Here is a 23,269-nt window from a genome sequence, read left to right as displayed (position 1 = left end):
GAGTTAAGCCCAAAACATTTGTCTACCCTTTTTGTTCCAGTCACTTTTCGTTGTGGCAACACCAAGTTCCAGGCTCAAGCACTTATCGATTCCGGAGCTGCAGGAATGTTTATGGATTCTGATTTTGTCAATTCTCTCCGGATTCCTTTACTTTCCAAGAGCCAAATGATTAAAGTCACTACTGTCAGTGGTCAACCCTTAGGTTCTGGAATCATTCAATATTCTACGATACCACTTCTTATGTCTGTAGGAGTACTCCATTCAGAAACCATCAGTTTTGACATCATCTCCTCTCCTCCGTTTCCTTTGATTTTGGGACTTCCTTGGTTACAACTTCATGATCCGGTTTTCTCCTGGTCTAAGGGGGAACTTGTTGCTTGGGGAACTTCTTGTTTCAAACAATGTCTTCAAAATACTCACAAACCTTCAAGTACTGTTTTGGCAGTTTTGGACATTCCTGATTCTTTACCAGTACAATATCATTCTTTTCGTGATGTCTTTTCTATAAAAGATGCTGAAATACTACCTCCACATCAGACTTTTGATTGTCCCATTGATCTATTACCTGGAGCACCTCTTCCAAGAGGCAAAACGTACCCTCTTTCTCGTCAAGAAAACGTTTCACTCGAGGAATACATCAAGGATAATTTGGCCCAGGTTTTATTCATCCTTCATCCTCACCTGTAGGATCAGGTTTTTTCTTTGTTAAAAAGAAAGATGGGGGTCTTCGACCGTGCATCAACTATTGTGCTCTTAATCAGATAACTATCAAGAATTGCTATCCCCTTCCTCTCATTCCTGAATTGTTTGATCATCTCCAAGGTGCTTCCATTTTTACCAAATTGGATCTTCGTGGGGCATACAATTTAGTCAGAATTCATAAAGGGGATGAGTGGAAGACTGCCTTCAACACTAGATTTGGACACTATGAATATTTAGTTATGCCTTTTGGGTTATGCAATGCCCCTTCTGTTTTTCAACATTTTGTTAATGAAATCTTCAGAGACTACCTTAATCAATTTGTCATTATCTATCTTGCTGATATTCTGATATACTCTCGGACTTCGCAGGATTATCTTCACCATGTTAAGCTGGTACTCCAGAGATTACGTGAGAATTCTCTCTTTGCCAAACTTGAAAAGTGCTCTTTTCATCAAGATTCTATTCATTTTTTGGGTTACATCATTTCACAGTCTGGATTTGAGATGGATTCCGACTTTGCTAACATCACTGCTCCTCTTACTGCTCTTACTAAGAAGGGTCAAGATTGCAAACATTGGTCTGATAAAGCCTTACAGGCCTCTGAATCTTTGAAATCAGCATTTACTTCGGCTCCTATTCTTTGTCATCCAGTACCTGATCTCCAATTCATCCTTGAAGTGGATGCTTCTTTAATAGCTGCAGGAGCTGTGTTATCTCAACGAAATCCAGTCACTAGTAAAATCCTTCCAGTGGGGTTTTTCTCCAAAAAGTTTAATCCTGCAGAACAGAATTACGACGTTGGTAACAAAGAATTGCTAGCCATAAAGATGGCTTTGGAAGAATGGAGACATTTGCTTGAGGGCACGGTTCAACCGTTTCTTATTCTAACGGATCATAAAAATCTTCTGTATCTCCATACTGCTAAATGCCTCAACTCACGTCAAGCCCGATGGGCTTTGTTCTTTTCCAGATTTAATTTTGTCCTTTCTTATATTCCTGGCTCTAAGAACTCCAAGGCGGATGCTTTATCCAGACAATTTCAGGCCTCTGATTCAGCTTTATTGGATTCTGAACCCATTCTCCGTCCAGCTAGAGTTCTAGCTCAGTTGTCCACTTTTCCTTCCAAGCTTTACAGTCTGCTCAAGCCACAATTCCTTCTTCCTATAAACTACCTCCTGGAATCCTGTATGTACCTCCTGAATTCCGTCTCAAACTTCTTCGTTGGGCTCATTATAATATTTTGGCAGGACATCCTGGAGTGCGTAATACATTATGGAAACTCAAACAACATGTCTGGTGGCCTTCTATGATCAAAGATGTCAAGGATTATATTGCTGCTTGTAATTCTTGTGCCTTAAATAAGCAGTCTTCTTGTTTACCTTTTGGGCTCTTACAACCTCTTCCTGTACCATGTTACCCCTGGTCTCATATTTCCATGTACTTTATTACTGACCTTCCTAATTCAGCTGGAAACAAGACCATATGGGTAGTGGTTGACAGATTTTCCAAAGCAGCCCATTTTGTTCCTTTACCTGGATTGCCTTATGCCCAGAAACTCGCTGAACTTTTTATACTCCATTACACCAGATTACATGGATTTCCTTTGGACATTGTTTCCGATAGTCGAGTTCAATTTGTCTCAAGATTCTGGAAATCTCTTTGCAAACAATTCGGAGTTACCATTTCTCTATCTACTGCCCATCATCCTCAATCCAACGGCCAAACTGAACGAGTAAACCAATCTCTTGAATCCTATCTCAGGCACTATGTTAATCATCAGCACTCCAATTGGTTTTAACTTCTTCCTTTAGCGGAACTTGCCCACAATTCCCGCTTCAATTCTTCTTTACAGACTTCTCCTTTCAAGGCAGCCTATGGATTCGAACCTAGAACTTTTTCTATGTCTTCTAGTGCTTCTGGAGTTCCTGGAGCTGATCGTACTGTGAAGAATCTCTGTAAACACTGGAAGAAGATACAGGAAATTCTTCTCCTCTCTTCTCAAAAGTATAAACGGTTTGCTGATCGCAAACGCCATAAGGCACCTTCTTTCCGCACTGGAGACAAAGTTTGGATATCTACCAGATTCATTTGTTTCAAGCAACCTTGTGCTAAATTGGGTCCTAAATACATTGGACCATTTAGGATTGTTTCCAAGGTCTGTTCTTCTGCTTACCGGGTGGCATGACCAAACAACCTGAAGATTCATCCTGTATTTCACGTATCTGTTCTTAAACCGGTAGTTTCTAACCGATTTTCCACCAAATTTGATGTCCCTCTGCCGTTTCTTGTGGATGGTACTTCTGAATTCGAGATCAGTCAAATTCTTGATTCCAAATTGCCGGGTAACCGCTTATATTACTTGGTTCATTGGAAGGGATATCCTATTTCTGAACGTTCCTGGGAACCTGCTTCTCATGTCCTTGCCTCTGCTTTGATCAAACAGTTCCACGTCCAGAATCCTTTGAAACCTGTTTGAGTCCCCTGGAGGGGTCCTTGAGAAGGGGGCATTGTCGCGATCACTCAGCTGATCGCTCTTCCTTCTTCTCTCTTCTGCGCTTTTGCGCTACGCTTCATTGCCTAGCAACTCTGTACTGAGCCGTCCCTCTCTGCTGACGTCAGAACGGCTTCTTATTCCGGCGTCTTCTCTCCTCAGGTGCCTGTTTGTTCTCCTTCGTGGCTAAGTGAGTACTTGTGTGTGACTACTCTATTGGTTAACCCCTACCTGCCTGATTACACGTTGCTGGACATTGCTTGCTTGATTACTCTATTGGTTAACCCCTACCTTCCTGATTACACGTTGCTGGACATTGCTTGCTTGATTACTCTATTGATTAACCCCTTCCTGCCTGATTACACATTGCTGGACATTGCTTGCTTGATTACTCTATTGGTTAACCCCTACTTGCCTGATAACACATTGCTGGACATTGCTGGTTTGATTACTCTTTTGGTTAATCCCTATCTGCATGAAGTCTCATCGCCTGATCCTGCTGTGCCAACTTCCACCCTATTTCAGTGAGTACTAGTTATACTGAAGCTGTCGTGGGGTCAGGTCCTGGTTTACACTCACAGTGCTAGGGTGTAATTAACCTCATTCTAGCATTTGGGTCTGGCTCTGGACTTTTCGTATTCTGACAGGCTAAGTAAAAAAAAACTCAGAGACCTCTAAAAACCTTGGTGGGGAAAAACAATGCGTACATAGTATACTGAAGATGCACATCCAGTGCAATAATCAACAAACAAGACGTCGGATGAAGAGGATGCTCCACGGATGAAGATAGAAAATGCCGACTGGATGAAGACTTCTGCCCATCTGGAGGACCACTTCGCCCGGCTTCATTGAGGACATCTTGCCGCTTGGATGAAGACTTCCCCCGATCTTAGTGTTTTTTTATTTTGGGGGGGATTTTTTATTTTGATAGGGCTATTAGATTAGGTGTAATTAGTTTAAAATTCTTGTAATTTGTTTATTATTTTTTGTTATTTAGTGGGGGGGGGGGGGCGTTTTGTGCTTTAGCTTATTGAATTTAATTTAGGTCATTTTTTTTAATTGTAGTGTAAGGTTAGGTGATAGTGTAGAACAGGTTAGGTTTTATTTTACAAGTAAATTTGTATTTATTTTAGCTAGGTAGTTATTAAATAGTTAATAACTATTTAATAACTATTATACATAGTTAAAATAAATACAAACTTGCCTGTAAAATAAAAATAAACCCCAAGATAGATACAATGTAATCATTAGTTATATTGTAGCTAGCTTAGGGTTTATTTTACAGGTATTTAGTTTCAAATAGGAATTATTTAGGTAATGATAGTAATATTTATTTAGATTAATTTAAATTATATTTAAGTTAGGGGGTGTTAGGGTTCAACTTAGGTTTAGGGGTTAATAAATTTATTCTAGTGGCAGCAATGTTGGGGGCGGCAGATTAGTGGTTAATAATTTTAATGTAGGTGTTGGCGATGTTAGGGATGGCAGATTAGGGGTTAATAAGTGTAAGATTAGGGGTGTTTAGACTCTGGGTTCATGTTAGGGTGCTGGGTGTAACATAACTTTTGTTTCCCCATAGGAATCAATAGGGCTGCGTTATTGACCTTAACGCTGCTTTTTTGCAGGTTTTAGTTTTTTTTCAGCTGGCTCTCCCCATTGATTCCTATGGGGAAATCGTGCACGAGCACACAAAACCATCTTACCACTGATTTAAGCAGCACTAATATTGAGTGTGGTAAGTTACGCAATGGAGCTTAACACTGCCATTGTTCCAGCTAACGCAAGCTATTTACAAACTTGTAATAGCGGCGTTAAAAAAAAAGGTGCGGTGCAATAACTTGCAAGTTATTATCGCACCGCATTATCGCAAAAAATTGTAATCTAGCCGTAATTTACTTATATTATCAATTGCGCTTAGTTCTCTTGGAATCCTTTGTTAAAGAGTACTCCTGGGTTTACTCAGGATTGTGCACGTGTCTTTAGGCAGCAGAGATTGCAACAACATTTATAGCAATGTTATATATAGTTACAAGCACTGCTGCACAGAGTGCTAAATACACATCCTTAATGGAATATCTATCAGTCTCTGAGGTTTACTCTTTGACAAAGGATACCAAAAGAACAAAGCAAATTAGATAATAGAAATAAATTAGAAAGTTAGGTAAAATTGCTGCTCTATATAAATTATCAGCGTTTAACTTTCTCTGTCAGATTTGACTTCTGTTTTTGATGATGTTTTCCTAATTATTCTGTGATATTGTGTTTTTAATTATACAAAAAACACAAAATACTGTTCTGGATTCCAATCATTTTTATTTGCATGAAAAAAACATTACCTATAATTATATAGTCAAAAGCAGCATTACATGATATATGCACACAATGGTATAAATATACCATACACTTGTTCTTGATACAAAGGGATTTATCAGACATATAATGTTCCCTTTATATATATAACATAATTTATGTAAGAACTTACCTGATAAATTCATTTCTTTCATATTAGCAAGAGTCCATGAGCTAGTGACGTATGGGCTATACATTCCTACCAGGAGGGGCAAAGTTTCCCAAACCTCAAAATGCCTATAAATACACCCCTCACCACACCCACAATTCAGTTTAACGAATAGCCAAGAAGTGGGGTGATAAGAAAGTGCGAAAGCATATAAAATAAGGAATTGGAATAATTGTGCTTTATACAAAAATCATAACCACCACAAAAAAAGGGCGGGCCTCATGGACTCTTGCTAATATGAAAGAAATGAATTTATCAGGTAAGTTCTTACATAAATTATGTTTTCTTTCATGTAATTAGCAAGAGTCCATGAGCTAGTGACGTATGGGATAATGATTACCCAAGATGTGGATCTTTCCACACAAGAGTCACTAGAGAGGGAGGGATAAAATAAAGACAGCCAATTCCTGCTGAAAATAATCCACACCCAAAATAAAGTTTAATGAAAAACATAAGCAGAAGATTCAAACTGAAACCGCTGCCTGAAGTACTTTTCTACCAAAAACTGCTTCAGAAGAAGAAAATACATCAAAATGGTAGAATTTAGTAAAAGTATGCAAAGAGGACCAAGTTGCTGCTTTGCAAATCTGATCAATCGAAGCTTCATTCCTAAACGCCCAGGAAGTAGAAACTGACCTAGTAGAATGAGCTGTAATCCTCTGAGGCGGAGTTTTACCCGACTCAACATAGGCAAGATGAATTAAAGATTTCAACCAAGATGCCAAAGAAATGGCAGAAGCTTTCTGGCCTTTCCTAGAACCGGAAAATTTAACAAATAAACTAGAAGTCTTTCGGAAAGACTTAGTAGCTTCAACATAATATTACAAAGCTCTAACAACATCCAAAGAATGCAACGATTTCTCCTTAGAATTCTTAGGATTAGGACATAATGAAGGAACCACAATTTCTCTACTAATGTTGTTGGAATTCACAACCTTAGGTAAAAATTCAAAAGAAGTTCGCAACACCGCCTTATCCTGATGAAAAATCAGAAAAGGAGACTCACAAGAAAGAGCAGATAATTCAGAAACTCTTCTGGCAGAAGAGATTGCCAAAAGGAACAAAACTTTCCAAGAAAGTAATTTAATGTCCAATGAATGCATAGGTTCAAACGGAGGAGCTTGAAGAGCTCCCAGAACCAAATTCAAACTCCAAGGAGGAGAAATTGACTTAATGACAGGTTTTATACGAACCAAAGCTTGTACAAAACAATGAATATCAGGAAGAATAGCAATCTTTCTGTGAAAAAGAACAGAAAGAGCAGAGATTTGTCCTTTCAAGGAACTTGCGGACAAACCCTTATCTAAACCATCCTGAAGAAACTGTAAAATTCTCGGTATTCTAAAAGAATGCCAAGAAAAATGATGCGAAAGACACCAAGAAATATAAGTCTTCCAGACTCTATAATATATCTCTCTAGATACAGATTTACGCGCCTGTAACATAGTATTAATCACAGAGTCAGAGAAACCTCTTTGACCAAGAATCAAGCGTTCAATCTCCATACCTTTAAATTTAAGGATTTCAGATCCTGATGGAAAAAAGGACCTTGCGACAGAAGGTCTGGTCTTAACGGAAGAGTCCACGGTTGGCAAGAGGCCATCCGGACCAGATCCGCAAACCAAAACCTGTGAGGCCATGCCGGAGCTACCAGCAGAACAAACGAGCATTCCTTCAGAATCTTGGAGATTACTCTTGGAAGAAGAACTAGAGGCGGAAAGATATAGGCAGGATGATACTTCCAAGGAAGTGATAATGCATCCACTGCCTCCGCCTGAGGATCCCGGGATCTGGACAGATACTTGGGAAGTTTCTTGTTTAGATGAGACGCCATCAGATCTATTTCTGGAAGTTCCCACATTTGAACAATCTGAAGAAATACCTCTGGGTGAAGAGACCATTCGCCCGGATGCAACGTTTGGCGACTGAGTTAATCCGCTTCCCAATTGTCTATACCTGGGATATGAACCGCAGAGATTAGACAGGAGCTGGATTCCGCCCAAACCAAAATTCAAGATACTTCTTTCATAGCCAGAGGACTGTGAGTCCCTCCTTGATGATTGATGTATGCCACAGTTGTGACATTGTCTGTCTGAAAACAAATGAACGATTCTCTCTTCAGAAGAGGCCAAAACTGAAGAGCTCTGAAAATTGCACGGAGTTCCAAAATATTGATCGGTAATCTCACCTCCTGAGATTCCCAAACTCCTTGTGCCGTCCGAGATCCCCACACAGCTCCCCAACCTGTGAGACTTGCATCTGTTGAAATTACAGTCCAGGTCAGAAGCACAAAAGAAGCCCCCTGAATTAAACGATGGTGATCTGTCCACCACGTTAGAGAGTGTCGTACAATCGGTTTTAAAGATATTAATTGAGATATCTTTGTGTAATCCTTGCACCATTGATTCAGCATACAGAGCTGAAGAGGTCGCATGTGAAAACGAGCAAAGGGGATCGCGTCCGATGCAGCAGTCATAAGACCTAGAATTTCCATGCATAAGGCTACCGAAGGGAATGATTGTGACTGAAGGTTTCGACAAGCTGAAATCAATTTTAGACGTCTCTTGTCTGTTAAAGACAGAGTCATGGACACTGAATCTATCTGGAAACCCAAAAAGGTTACCCTTGTCTGAGGAATCAATGAACTTTTTGGCAAATTGATCCTCCAACCATGATCTTGAAGAAACAACACAAGTCGATTCGTATGAGATTCTGCTAAATGTAAAGACTGAGCAAGTACCAAGATATCGTCCAAATAAGGAAATACCACAATACCCTGTTCTCTGATTACAGACAGAAGGGCACCGAGAACCTTTTTAAAAATTCTTGGAGCTGTAGCTAGGCCAAACGGCAGAGCCACAAACTGGTAATGCTTGTCCAGAAAAGAGAATCTCAGGAACTGATAATGATCTGGATGAATCGGAATATGCAGATATGCATACTGTAAATCTATTGTGGACATATAATGCCCTTGCTGAACAAAAGGCAAGATAGTCCTTACAGTTACCATCTTGAACGTTGGTATCCTTACATAACGATTCAATATTTTTAGATCCAGAACTGGTCTGAAGGAATTCTCCTTCTTTGGTACAATGAAAAGATTTGAATAAAACCCCATCCCCTGTTCCAGAACTGGAACTGGCATAATTACTCCAGCCAACTCTAGATCTGAAACACAATTCAGAAATGCTTGAGCTTTCACTGGATTTACTGGGACACGGGAAAGAAAAAATCTCTTTGCAGGAGGTCTCATCTTGAAACCAATTCTGTACCCTTCTGAAACAATGTTCTGAATCCAAAGATTGTGAACAGAATTGATCCAAATTTCTTTGAAAAAACGTAACCTGCCCCCTACCAGCTGAGCTGGAATGAGGGCCGCACCTTCATGTGGACTTAGAAGCAGGCTTTGCCTTTCTAGCAGGCTTGGATTTATTCCAGACTGGAGATGGTTTCCAAACTGAAACTGCTCCTGAGGATGAAGGATTAGGCTTTTGTTCTTTGTTGAAACGAAAGGAACGAAAACGATTATTAGCCCTGTTTTTACCCTTAGATTTTTTATCCTGTGGTAAAAAAGTTCCTTTCCCACCAGTAACAGTTGAGATAATAGAATCCAACTGAGAACCAAATAATTTGTTACCCTGGAAAGAAATGGAAAGTAGAGTTGATTTAGAAGCCATATCAGCATTCCAAGTCTTAAGCCATAAAGCTCTTCTAGCTAAAATAGCTAGAGACATAAATCTGACATCAACTCTGATAATATCAAAAAATGGCATCACAGATAAAATTATTAGCATGCTGAAGAAGAATAATAATATCATGAGAATCATGATCTGTTACTTGTTGTGCTAAAGTTTCCAACCAAAAAGTTGAAGCTGCAGCAACATCAGCCAATGATATAGCAGGTCTAAGAAGATTACCTGAACACAGATAAGCTTTTCTTAGAAAGGATTCAATTTTCCTATCTAAAGGATCCTTAAACGAAGTACCATCTGACGTAGGAATAGTAGTACGTTTAGCAAGGGTAGAAATAGCCCCATCAACTTTAGGGATTTTGTCCCAAAATTCTAATCTGTCAGACGGCACAGAATATAATTGCTTAAAACGTTTAGAAGGAGTAAATGAATTACCCAATTTATCCCATTCTTTGGAAATTACTTCAGAAATAGCATTAGGAACAGGAAAAACTTCTGGAATAACCACAGGAGATTTAAATACCTTATCTAAACGTTTCGAATTAGTATCAAGAGGACCAGAATGCTCTATTTCTAAAGCAATTAGTACTTCTTTAAGTAAAGAATGAATAAATTCCATTTTAAATAAATATGAAGATTTATCAGCATCAATCTCTGAAACAGAATCCTCTGAACCAGAAGAGACATCAGAATCAGAATGATGATGTTCATTTAAAAATTCATCTGTAGAAAGAGAAGTTTTAAAAAAAAATGTATGTTTACTAGAAGGAGGAATAACAGACATAGCCTTCTTGATGGATTCAGAAACAAAATCTCTTATGTTATCAGGAACATTCTGCACCTTAGATGTTGAAGGAACTGCAACAGGCAATGGTACATTACTAAAGGAAATATTATCTGCATTAACAAGTTTGTCATGACAATTAATACAAACAACAGCCGGAGGAATAGCTACCAAAAGTTTACAGCAGATACACTTAGCTTTGGTAGTTCCAGCACTAGACAGAGATTTTCCTGAAGTATCTTCTGACTCAGATGCAACGTGAGACATCTTGCAATATGTAAGAGAAAAAACAACATATAAAGCAAAATTAATCAAATTCCTTAAATGACAGTTTCAGGAATGGGAAAAAATGCCAAAGAACAAGCTTCTAGCAACCAGAAGCAATGAAAAAAGAGACTTAAATAATGTGGAGACAAAAGCGACGCCCATATTGTTTTAGCGCCAAATAAGACGCCCACATTATTTGGCGCCTAAATGCTTTTGGCGCCAAAAATGACGCCACATCCGGAACGCCGACATTTTTGGCGCAAAAGAACGTCAAAAAATGACGCAACTTCCGGCGACACGTATGACGCCGGAAACGGAAGATTTTTTGCGCCAAAAAAGTCAGCGCCAAGAATGACGCAATAAAATGAAGCATTTTCAGCCCCCGCGAGCCTAACAGCCCACAGGGAAAAAAGAGTCAAATTTTAAGGTAAGAAAAAATGATTGATTCAAATGCATTATCCAAAATATGAAACTGACTGTCTGAAAATAAGGAATGTTGAACATTTCTGAGTCAAGGCAAATAAATGTTTGAATACATATATTTAGAACTTTATAAATAAAGTGCCCAACCATAGCTTAGAGTGTCATAGAAAATAAGACTTACTTACCCCAGGACACTCATCTACATGTTTGTAGAAAGCCAAACCAGTACTGAAACGAGAATCAGCAGAGGTAATGGTATATAAATAAGAGTATATCGTCGATCTGAAAAGGGAGGTAAGAGATGAATCTCTACAACCGATAACAGAGAACCTATGAAATAGACCCCGTAGAAGGAGATCACTGCATTCAAATAGGCAATACTCTCCTCACATCCCTCTGACATTCACTGCACGCTGAGAGGAAAACCGGGCCCCAACTTGCTGCGGAGCGCATATCAACGTAGAATCTAGCACAAACTTACTTCACCACCTCCATAGGAGGCAAAGTTTGTAAAAACTGAATTGTGGGTGTGGTGAGGGGTGTATTTATAGGCATTTTGAGGTTTGGGAAACTTTGCCCCTCCTGGTAGGAATGTATATCCCATACGTCACTAGCTCATGGACTCTTGCTAATTACATGAAAGAAATATATATATGTATACAGTATGTGCAGGGCCGGACTGGGAAATCAGACCGGCCCTGGAAATTTATATAGAACGGCCCAGCCATGCCCCTTACAGCACAGCCACGCCCCCTACTGCACAAACACGCCCCTACTGCACAGCCAACTATGCTCATTAAAAAATAGAGAAATAGTTTTTTTTTCCCTATAGACCAATCATTGCAATGAAATGGAGTAATAGAGAAAGTCATACTTGAAACTGTTTATAAGCAAACAACAAGGCAGTCTTTGAAATAAGTATTTTGTTTTAAAAATCTTTAAATCCCACTCTTTAGTTGCAAATCCCAATTGACTACACAGCAATGCACCCAGCCTCAGTTATACGTATCAGTAGTTTGCAATTGCTAAGGATTTATATGTTTACAAGACAGCTTTGCCCCCAGTTGTGTCACCCACCTACATTAGCCTAAAAAAACACTTGTGCCCCTTCAGGCAGGACACTACCCCATGGTTCCTGCACCGGGCACACTTGGGAGTCCTGCAGAGCTTCCTCTGCTCCGCCTCCGTGCTGACTTTCTCTGCTGGCTTCTCTGCTCTCCACGTCTATCTCTGAGTCCCCGGCTAGAGAGGAGGAGTTAGGAGTAGGATGAAGTGGGGGAAGAGGATGGAAGGGCTGCTGCGGCCCATGTGATCATGCCATGCACGCTTCTCTAGCCTGCAGCTACCAACACTGAGCTAGGAGAGAGGGGGCGGTCCCAATCCTACTGTAATCAATATGCAACAGCAGAGAGACGCTCTAAATCTAAAGTGATAAAACTTTACTGCAATCTGCTCTGACCTGCTATAACTTCACATTCACCCAATGAATGCCTTGTTCAACCCACATACAAACTCTGCTGCATTTATTTTACCCAGCAAACAAACAAAACAAAATTACACTTTATATGTCCTATAAATTTAGTGTCTAAATCCACTGATATATACCACATACAAACACTACTGCATTTATTTTACCCAGCAAACAAACAAAACAAAATTACACTTTAAACGTCCTATAAATTAACGGCTAGATTTAGAGTTTTGTCGGTAAGGACCCGCGTAGCTAACGCCGGCTTTTTTCTGGCTGCACCATAAAAATAACTCTGGTATTGAGAGTCCACAAAAAGGCTGCGTTAGGCTCCAAAAAAGGAGCGTAGAGCATTTTTAACGCAGCTTCAACTCTTGATACCAGAGTTGCTTACGGACGCGGCCAGCCTCAAAAACGTGCTCGTGCACGATTCCCCCATAGGAAACAATGGGGCTGTTTGAGCTGAAAAAATCCTAACACCTGCAAAAAAGCCGCGTTCAGCTCCAAACGCAGCCCCATTGTTTGCTATGGGGAAACACTTCCTACGTCTGCACCTAACATCCTAACATGTACCCCAAGTCTAAACACCCCTAACCTTACACTTATTAACCCCTAATCTTCCGCCCCCGCTATCGCTGACCCCTGCATATTATTATTAACCCCTAATCTGCCGCTCCGTAAACCGCCGCTACTTACATTATCCCTATGTACCCCTAATCTGCTGCCCTAACATCGCCGACCCCTATATTATATTTATTAACCCCTAATCTGCCCCCCACAACGTCGCCTCCACCTGCCTACACTTATTAACCCCTAATCTGCCGAGCGGACCTGAGCGCTACTATAATAAAGTTATTAACCCCTAATCCGCATCACTAACCCTATAATAAATAGTATTAACCCCTAATCTGCCCTCCCTAACATCGCCGACACCTAACTTCAAACATTAACCCCTAATCTGCCGACCGGAGCTCACCGCTACTATAATAAATGTATTAACCCCTAAAGCTAAGTCTAACCCTAACACTAACACCCCCCTAAGTTAAATATAATTTAAATCTAACTAAATTAAATTAACTCTTATTAAATAAATTATTCCTATTTAAAGCTAAATACTTACCTGTAAAATAAATCCTAATATAGCTACAATATAAATTATAATTACATTGTAGCTATTTTAGGATTAATATTTATTTTACAGGCAACTTTGTAATTATTTTAACCAGGTACAATAGCTATTAAATAGTTAAGAACTATTTAATAGTTACCTAGTTAAAATAATTACAAAATTACCTGTAAAATAAATCCTAACCTAAGTTACAATTAAACCTAACACTATACTATCATTAAATTAATTAAATAAAATACCTACAATTACCTACAATTAAACCTAACACTACACTATCAATACATTAATTAAATACAATTAATAAAATACAATACCTACAAATAACTACAATGAAATAAACTAAAGTACAAAAAATAAAAAAGAACTAAGTTACAAAAAATAAAAAAATATTTACAAACATAAGAAAAATATTACAACAATTTTAAACTAATTACACCTACTCTAAGCCCCCTAATAAAATAACAAAGACCCCCAAAATAAAAAATGCCCTACCCTATTCTAAATTACTAAAGTTAAAAGCTCTTTTACCTTACCAGCCCTGAACAGGGCCCTTTGCGGGGCATGCCCCAAGAATTTCAGCTCTTTTGCCTGTAAAAAAAAACATACAATACCCCCCCCCCAACATTACAACCCACCACCCACATACCCCTAATCTAACCCAAACCCCCCTTAAATAAACCTAACACTAAGCCCCTGAAGATCTTCCTACCTTGTCTTCACCCTACCAGGTTCACCGATCCGTCCTGAAGAGCTCCTCCGATGTCCTGATCCAAGCCCAAGCGGGGGGCTGAAGAGGTCCATGATCCGGAAGAAGTCTTCATCCAAGCGGGAGCTGAAGAGGTCCATGATCCGGATGAAGTCTTCTATCAACGGCATCTTCAATCTTCTTTCTTCCGGATCCATCTTGCAGACCTCCGACGCGTAACATCCTCTTCTCCCGACGCCTACTAGCCGAATGACGGTTCCTTTAAGGCAGTGTTTTTCAACCAGTGTGCCGTGGCACACTAGTGTGCCGTGAGAGATCCTCAGGTGTGCCACGGCAGACTGACAACAGTGTGACATATTTTTTAAACTTTGCTTGTTTTTTACTCCCAGTGCAGGGGTAGTTTGTAGGAGGCATGGCATAACAGCACAATACATACAGTATGTGTGTGTTTGTGTGTATGTGTATATATATATGCTGTATTAGGCTACAATGTGTGATTTTTTTTAAATTTTGGGATGGTGGTGTGCCACAGGATTTTTTAATGTATAAAAGTGTGCCACGGCAAAAAAAAGGTTAAAAATCACTGCTTTAAGGGACGTCATCCAAGATGGCGTCCCTCGAATTTCGATTGGCTGATAGGATTCTATCAGCCAATCGGAATTAAGGTAGGAATATTCTGATTGGCTGATGGAATCAGCCAATCAGAATCAAGTTCAATCCGATTGGCTGATTCGATCAGCCAATCAGATTGAGCTTGCATTCTATTGGCTGTTCCGATCAGCCAATAGAATGCGAGCTCAATCTGATTGGCTGATTGGATCAGCCAATCGGATTGAACTTGATTCTGATTGGCTGATTCCATCAGCCAATCAGAATATTCCTACCTTAATTCCGATTGGCTGATAGAATCCTATCAGCCAATCAGAATTCGAGGGACGCCATCTTGGATGACGTCCCTTAAAGGAACCGTCATTCGGCTAGTAGGCGTCGGGAGAAGAGGATGTTACGCGTCGGAGGTCTGCAAGATGGATCCGGAAGAAAGAAGATTGAAGATGCCGTTGATAGAAGACTTCATCCGGATCATGGACCTCTTCAGCTCCCGCTTGGATGAAGACTTCTTCCGGATCATGGACCTCTTCAGCCCCCCGCTTGGGCTTGGATCAGGACATCGGAGGAGCTCTTCAGGACGGATCGGTGAACCTGGTAGGGTGAAGACAAGGTAGGAAGATCTTCAGGGGCTTAGTGTTAGGTTTATTTAAGGGGGGTTTGGGTTAGATTAGGGGTATGTGGGTGGTGGGTTGTAATGTTGGGGGGGGGTATTGTATGTTTTTTTTTACAGGCAAAAGAGCTGAAATTCTTGGGGCATGCCCCGCAAAGGACCCTGTTCAGGGCTGGTAAGGTAAAAGAGCTTTTAACTTTAGTAATTTAGAATAGGGTAGGGCATTTTTTATTTTGGGAGGCTTTGTTATTTTATTAGGGGGCTTAGAGTAGGTGTAATTAGTTTAAAATTGTTGTAATATTTTTATTATGTTTGTAAATATTTTTTTATTTTTTGTAACTTAGTTCTTTTTTATTTTTTGTACTTTAGTTAGTTTATTTCATTGTAGTTATTTGTAGGTATTGTATTTAATTAATGTATTGATAGTGTAGTGTTAGGTTTAATTGTAGGTAAATGTAGGTATTTTATTTAATTAATTTAATGATAGTATAGTGTTAGGTTTAATTGTAACTTAGGTTAGGATTTATTTTACAGGTAATTTTGTAATTATTTTAACTAGGTAACTATTAAATAGTTCTTAACTATTTAATAGCTATTGTACCTGGTTAAAATAATTACAAAGTTGCCTGTAAAATAAATATTAATCCTAAAATAGCTACAATGTAATTATAATTTATATTGTAGCTATGTTAGAGTTTATTTTACAGGTAAGTATTTAGCTTTAAATAGGAATAAGTTATTTAATAAGAGTTAATTTATTTCGTTAGATTTAAATTATATTTAACTTAGGGGGGTGTTAGTGTTAGACTTAGCTTTAGGGGTTAATACATTTATTAGAATAGCGGTGAGCTCCGGTCGGCAGATTAGGGGTTAATAATTGAAGTTAGGTGTTGGCGATGTTAGGGAGGGCAGATTAGGTGTTAATACTATTTATTATAGGGTTAGTGAGGCGGATTAGGGGTTAATAACTTTATTATAGTAGCAGTGCGGTCCGCTCGGCAGATTAGGGGTTAATAAGTGTAGGCAGGTGGAGGTGACGTTGAGGGGGGCAGATTAAGGGTTAATAAATATAATATAGGGGTCGGCGGTGTTAGGAGCAGCAGATTAGGGGTACATAGCTATAATGTAGGTGGCGGCGCTTTGCGGTCGGCAGATTAGGGGTTAATTATTGTAGGTATCTGGCGGCGACGTTGTGGGGGGCAGGTTAGGGGTTAATAAATATAATATAGGGGTCGGCGGTGTTAGGGGCAGCAGATTAGGGGTACATAAGTATAACGTAGGTGGCGGTCGGCAGATTAGGGGTTAAAAAAATGTAATCGAGTGGCGGCGATGTGGGGGGACCTCGGTTTAGGGGTACATAGGTAGTTTATGGGTGTTAGTGTACTTTAGAGCACAGTAGTTAAGAGCTTTATGAACCGGCGTTAGCCCAAAAAGCTCTTAACTCCTGGTTTTTTTCTGCGGCTGGAGTTTGGTCGTTAGAATTCTAACGCTCACTTCAGACACGACTCTAAATACCGGAGTTAGAAAGATCCCATTGAAAAGATAGGATACGTAATTTACGTAAGGGGATCTGCGGTATGGAAAAGTTGCGGCTGAAAAGTGAGCGTTAGACCCTTTTTTCAGTGACTCCAAATACCGGCGGTAGCCTAAAAACGCTGGTTTTCACGGCTACCGCCAAACTCTAAATCTAGGCCTTAGTGTCTAAATCCACTGATATATACAACATACAAACTCTACTGCATTTATTTTACCCAGCAAACAAATAAAACAAAATTACACTTTAAACGTCCTATAAATTTAGTGTCTAAATCCACTGATATATACAACATACAAACTCTACTGCATTTATTTTACCTAGCAAACAAACAAAACAAAATTACACTTTAAATGCCCTATACATTTAGTGTCTAAATCCACTGATATATACAACATACAAATTAAACTGTTTAAACAAAGTAAATAAAACTCACATCTCATAGTGTACTGCTAAATTGCACTAAATTTGTTTCCATTTAAATTGACAGAGAATACCCCTTATCACAGTACAGGGATTTATATATTTTGGTTATTTTTGCATCCTCACAGATCTGTCTGCTAAATGGCCAAAACACCCACTGCCCCGAATTTCTGTGTTATTTTAACCTCCAAAGAGAAGTCAGCCTGTAAAAAAGATGTGACATTTTGTTAAAGGTCACAAATATTTAGTAAACCTGTGAACATTTTACAGTTCTTTGGTCTTATGAGGAGACTTCCTTTGATCCTTTCTAGTGTTCTATTCATCTGCCGCTCTGCTCCCGCCTCAGTTCTCCCGCCTCCCAGTCCCTCACCTGCAGTGCTCAAACTCGGTAGCTCGGCCACTGCGCTGCGATCCCTGACTCATGTGTTGCGGCGCTTTTGCTGGCGCTGACTGTGCTCGTTGATCTCCTCATGTCACTCTCTGCAGCTTTTGGCGGCCAGCCCATCCCAGGCCCGGGCCCACCGAGATTTTTCCCGGTTTCCCGGTGACCCAATCCAGCCCTGAGTATGTGCTATTATCAGTTTTTGTGGCTTCTAACTAACATGAAAACATCTAATAGACATAATATCAAGTTACAGAACATGACACACATATTACATACCCAGTATACATGTAGGTTATAGTAGCCATTTAAATTAAACTGATTATGATCACGTATGTAACGGTTACTGATATTGGGCCTGATTATAAATGGAACGCAAAATATCACTTTAGTTTAAGCAATATTTGAGCTCCTATTTGTAATAACAATGCACTCAAACGTGCACTGGTATTACAGGGGAGGTGGAATGCTAACACGACCTCACATTCGCATTGCACTGAAGCATTGCACTCATGAGAGCATGCTCCAATAGGCTCCAATGAGCCTCGTTCTCATGAGAACTAGCGGAGCGCAGGGGGTAGGTCGCGCAGCGATAGCTGCAAATATAAATATATAAGCATATTTATTAGTTAATATGTGTATTTACACTGTGTATATATATATATATATATATATATATATATATAAAAGCATATACAGTATATTTACAGGAAACACACAGTTCCCATAGACCAAAATGTAAAGGCACTTTTCAGTGCTGTCTTTAACACTGAATAGCCGGCAACTTTAACCCCCAAAAACTGCAGTAATTTTTATTTTGTTTTTAAAAAATGCTATTTTTTTTTTAATTAAAGAAAAGTAACTCTTACATTTAGGGGCATTTGGTGGACATTTAGAAAATTAACCAGAGATCTTTTCTCTTGTTAATTTTATAAGCGCTAATTGCTACATGAGCTCCTGGTAGAAAAAACCATTCGCTTGTAATGGCTGATAACTTATGGGACCATTTGCACATTTTTGTGTGTGCAATAAATTAGCGCTCCACTTGTAATCTAGCCCATTGTTTCTCATAAATTAAAATCAGTTTCCCTCAGGAATTCCTCTGATATATAACATGTACAATGCTAAGCATCCATTGCTATAAGAAAAGGTTTATCCACATGATGTGCACATTAAATATATCTCCCAGGTGTCAATCATTTGAGACTGATGTTCTTGTTTATATAATTCTCTAACACTATTCATACAAAGACTCCTTTATTCTGTAAATGTAATAATTTCCTCCCCTATGTAATACAAACGTACAACTCCTAACACTGGCATATTAATAAACACTGGGGGTGCTTTGGTGGTGAATGGTTGTGTAAACTGGTCAGTATGAGGACATATCTGTATATTCCTGTGTGGTGTTTGGATTCTATCAAATTGATATGAGAGAAACTTAGGTGCACATATATAGAGGAACAAAGGACAGCAGGAGAGCACTTCCAACCTGGGGCTTTTATAACTGGGATTAGAAAGTGTTATTTACAATATGATCTTTTTGATGCTTCTATTTAGAGAGTTTGTCCTTTTTAGGATAATTGTAAAAAGGTTTGTACACTGTGTATTTAAAGATTGTGTGTAAATAGTTCGTTTTTTGTAATACCTGATTTCAATAAAACCCTTTTTCCCACTTTCTAAACATGTGAAAGGTTTCTTCCCTTGTGAATCCTTTCATGACTTTTCATATTACTCTTTTTTGTAAAACATTTTCCACACTCTGTACATGTGAAAGGCTTTTTTCCTGTGTGAATCCTTTCATGAATATTCAGACTACTCTTTAATGTAAAACATTTTCCACACTCTGTACATGTGAAAGGCTTTTCTCCTGTGTGGATCATTTCATGACTTTTCAGATTACTCATATGTGTAAAACATTTTCCACACTCTGTACATGTGAAAGGCTTTTTTCCTGTGTGAATCCTTTCATGAATATTCAGACTACTCTTTAATGTAAAACATTTTCCACACTCTGTACACGTGAAAGGCTTTTCTCCTGTGTGAATCATTTCATGACTTTTCAGATTACTCATATGTGTAAAACATTTTCCACACTCTGTACATGTGAAAGGCTTTTCTCCTGTGTGAATCATTTCATGACTTTTTAGAATACTCATACGTGTAAAACATTTTCCACACTCTGTACATGTGAAAGGCTTTTCTCCTGTGTGAATCATTTCATGACTTTTCAGATTACTCATATATGTAAAACATTTTCCACACTCTGTACATGTGAAAGGCTTTTCTCCTGTGTGAACCCTTTCATGGGTTTTTAGATCACTCTTATGTGTAAAACATTTTCCACACTCTGTACATGTGAAAGGTTTCTCCTCTGTGTGAGTCTTTTCATGAGATATGAGATTTCCCTTGGATGTGAAACATCTCCCACACTCATTACATGTGAAAGGTTTCTCCCCTGTGTGAGTCTTTTCATGAGATATGAGATTTCCCTTGGATGTGAAACATCTCCCACACTCATTACATGTGAAAGGTTTCTCCCCTGTGTGAGTCTTTTCATGAGATATGAGATTTCCCTTGGATGTGAAACATCCCCCACACTCATTACATGTGAAAGGTTTCTCCCCTGTGTGGGTCTTTTTGTGACACTTAAGGCTTCCTTTAGATGTGAAACATCTCCCGCATTCTGTACATGTGTGAGGTTTCACAACTGTGTGGTGTTCAAGGAGATGCAAATTACATGTGACGCTTTTCTCACATTCTGTACATTTGAATGGTTTCTTATTTGTATGAATAATTTGGCTAGACTTAAGACTTTCCCCTTCTTTTAAATGTTTTGAAAACTCAGTAAATGTGTGTGGTTTATCCTCTGGGATAATCATTTCACTAGAGAAGGCATAAATGTTGTCCTCTTGTTTGATGACTAAATTTCTCTCTGTACATGATTGCTGCCCAGTTCCTGCCAATTCACCATCTTCTTTAAATATCTGCTGTGATTTCCCCAATGTTTGTGAAAAGTCATTAGTGTCTGAGACTATTGGAGTTTGTGGTATCAAACTGATGCTTCCTGTAGTGAAGGATGGGTATGAACTATTCAAGTGATTGTCTACATAAAAAGAAAAGGAATAAAGAAAGTTTATTCTTTAAAATGGAAACCATCGTCTTACACAAATCATATTATTTATTTACACTCCATAAAATGGCTTCTGTTTTGTGTTTATTTTTAAATTGATTAACCTGTAAATCACAAATTTAAACAAAGAAAGACAAATAATGTAAATATTTCTACATCATAATAAACTAAACCACTGATTACTGATTAAAACAATTTATAGTGCCCCATTAAATAAGGTGTAGGTGGATAATGTTCTCAGCCAGGGAACAAGTACATCTGTATTCTGGGCAAGATAGGTGGCATCTACCATCCTTATTTAACATTGACAAGCAAATGTACATACAGCACTGCCCGTCTCATGCTCAACCAGTAGGGTGAGAATATGATGTCTTAATCAACACAGATTAATAATTAGTGTGAGATGTTTTAAAAGACTAAAGAAACAGTGATATTATACTTCTTAGCTTGCAGTTGCAGTTGTTTAATTTATATAATCAGCCAAAAATGTATTAGTTTAATAAGGCTAACTGTGAAATTAAGCACACAAATCAGTGGCGGTTCTGGGGTGGGAAACACTTACTGGTGGAGTTGTAGGTGTTCCACATATGGGAACAAGTGTAGTTATGGGAGTTCCATGAGTTGGGTTAGGGCAGGGGAAGGTAGAGTTGCAGGTGATCTGAGAGCCGGTGTTGACACAAATGTTCTTAAGGATGTAGATATAAACATAATAGTTTATATTTGTTTAATGAGCAATCTATTCTATTTTACCAGTAATTAAAGTCAGCATAACATCTATTTTACTCACCTAACACATATGAGTTCATGCTGATAACAGGCCCCAATGTCTGTGCTCAGGAAGAAGGTTCCCTTATTCACTCCAGTTACATCAATACCTGATATCTCTCAGTGCTCTGGCCGTGTCTGTAAAAAGTATATTAAATGGTTTAGACAGATAATAAATAATGCTTCTGATTAACTGTACGTATGGTATAATTAAAGGCACACATAACAATTCATGTGATACAGATCAGCTGTGTAGGTTATTACATATGTGCTATTGATTCAGCACAAGAATTTAGTACAGTTAGCTCTGTGGATGTTACAGTTGCACATCAAATATTTATCTTTCCAGAAATTTACAAGTACAGTATAAGTTTACAAAGAATCAGTAAGAAACTGACAAAAGGGTACAAATATAACACTCTTGAACGTTCAAATGTAACAAAATGAGGAAAAAATATATATTAAAATATAACTTTTACTAGATCATATTAAAAACAGGGGATTGACATACATTTAAAATCCGATTTGGGTCTACTACTATCAAGCCAGAAAAACAGAATTTATGCTTACCTGATAAATTACTTTCTCCAACGGTGTGTCCGGTCCACGGCGTCATCCTTACTTGTGGGATATTCTCTTCCCCAACAGGAAATGGCAAAGAGTCCCAGCAAAGCTGGTCACATGATCCCTCCTAGGCTCCGCCCACCCCAGTCATTCGACTGACGGACAGGAGGAAATATATATAGGAGAAACCATATGATACCGTGGTGACTGTAGTTAGAGAAAATAATTCATCAGACCTGATTAAAAAACCAGGGCGGGCCGTGGACCGGACACACCGTTGGAGAAAGTAATTTATCTGGTAAGCATAAATTCTGTTTTCTCCAACATTGGTGTGTCCGGTCCACGGCGTCATCCTTACTTGTGGGAACCAATACCAAAGCTTTAGGACACGGATGAAGGGAGGGAGCAAATCAGGTCACCTAAATGGAAGGCACCACGGCTTGCAAAACCTTTCTCCCAAAAATAGCCTCCGAAGAAGCAAAAGTATCAAATTTTGTAAAATTTGGCAAAAGTGTGCAGTGAAGACCAAGTCGCTGCCTTACATATCTGGTCAACAGAAGCCTCGTTCTTGAAGGCCCATGTGGAAGCCACAGCCCTAGTGGAGTGAGCTGTGATTCTTTCAGGAGGCTGCCGTCCGGCAGTCTCATAAGCCAATCGGATAATGCTTTTAAGCCAAAAGGAAAGAGAGGTAGAAGTCGCTTTTTGACCTCTCCTTTTACCAGAATAAACAACAAACAAGGAAGATGTTTGTCTGAAATCTTTAGTAGCCTCTAAATAGAATTTTAGAGCATGGACTACGTCCAAATTGTGTAACAAACGTTCCTTCTTTGAAACTGGATTCGGACACAAAGAAGGTACAACTATCTCCTGGTTAATATTTTTGTTGGAAACAACTTTCGGAAGAAAACCAGGCTTAGTACGCAAAACCACCTTATCTGCATGGAACACCAGATAGGGCGGAGAACACTGCAGAGCAGATAACTCTGAAACTCTTCTAGCAGAAGAAATTACAACCAAAAACAAAACTTTCCAAGATAATAACTTAATATCTACGGAATGTAAGGGTTCA

The 23,269-nt window shown here is 38.9% G+C and overlaps 1 pseudogene; it reads right to left on the bottom strand.

Moving 5' to 3' along the window:
• Positions 1 to 22,033, bottom strand: part of LOC128659850 (oocyte zinc finger protein XlCOF6-like) — a 125,058-nt pseudogene extending 103,025 nt beyond the window's left edge.
• Positions 22,034 to 23,269: the final 1,236 nt, after the last annotated feature.

This window comes from Bombina bombina, chromosome 5 (genome assembly GCF_027579735.1).
Source record: "Bombina bombina isolate aBomBom1 chromosome 5, aBomBom1.pri, whole genome shotgun sequence".
NCBI classification, from domain to species: Eukaryota; Metazoa; Chordata; class Amphibia; order Anura; family Bombinatoridae; genus Bombina; species Bombina bombina.
The sequence above is the reverse complement of the archived record's forward strand: the minus strand, read 5'-3'. Positions and strand labels throughout refer to the sequence as shown.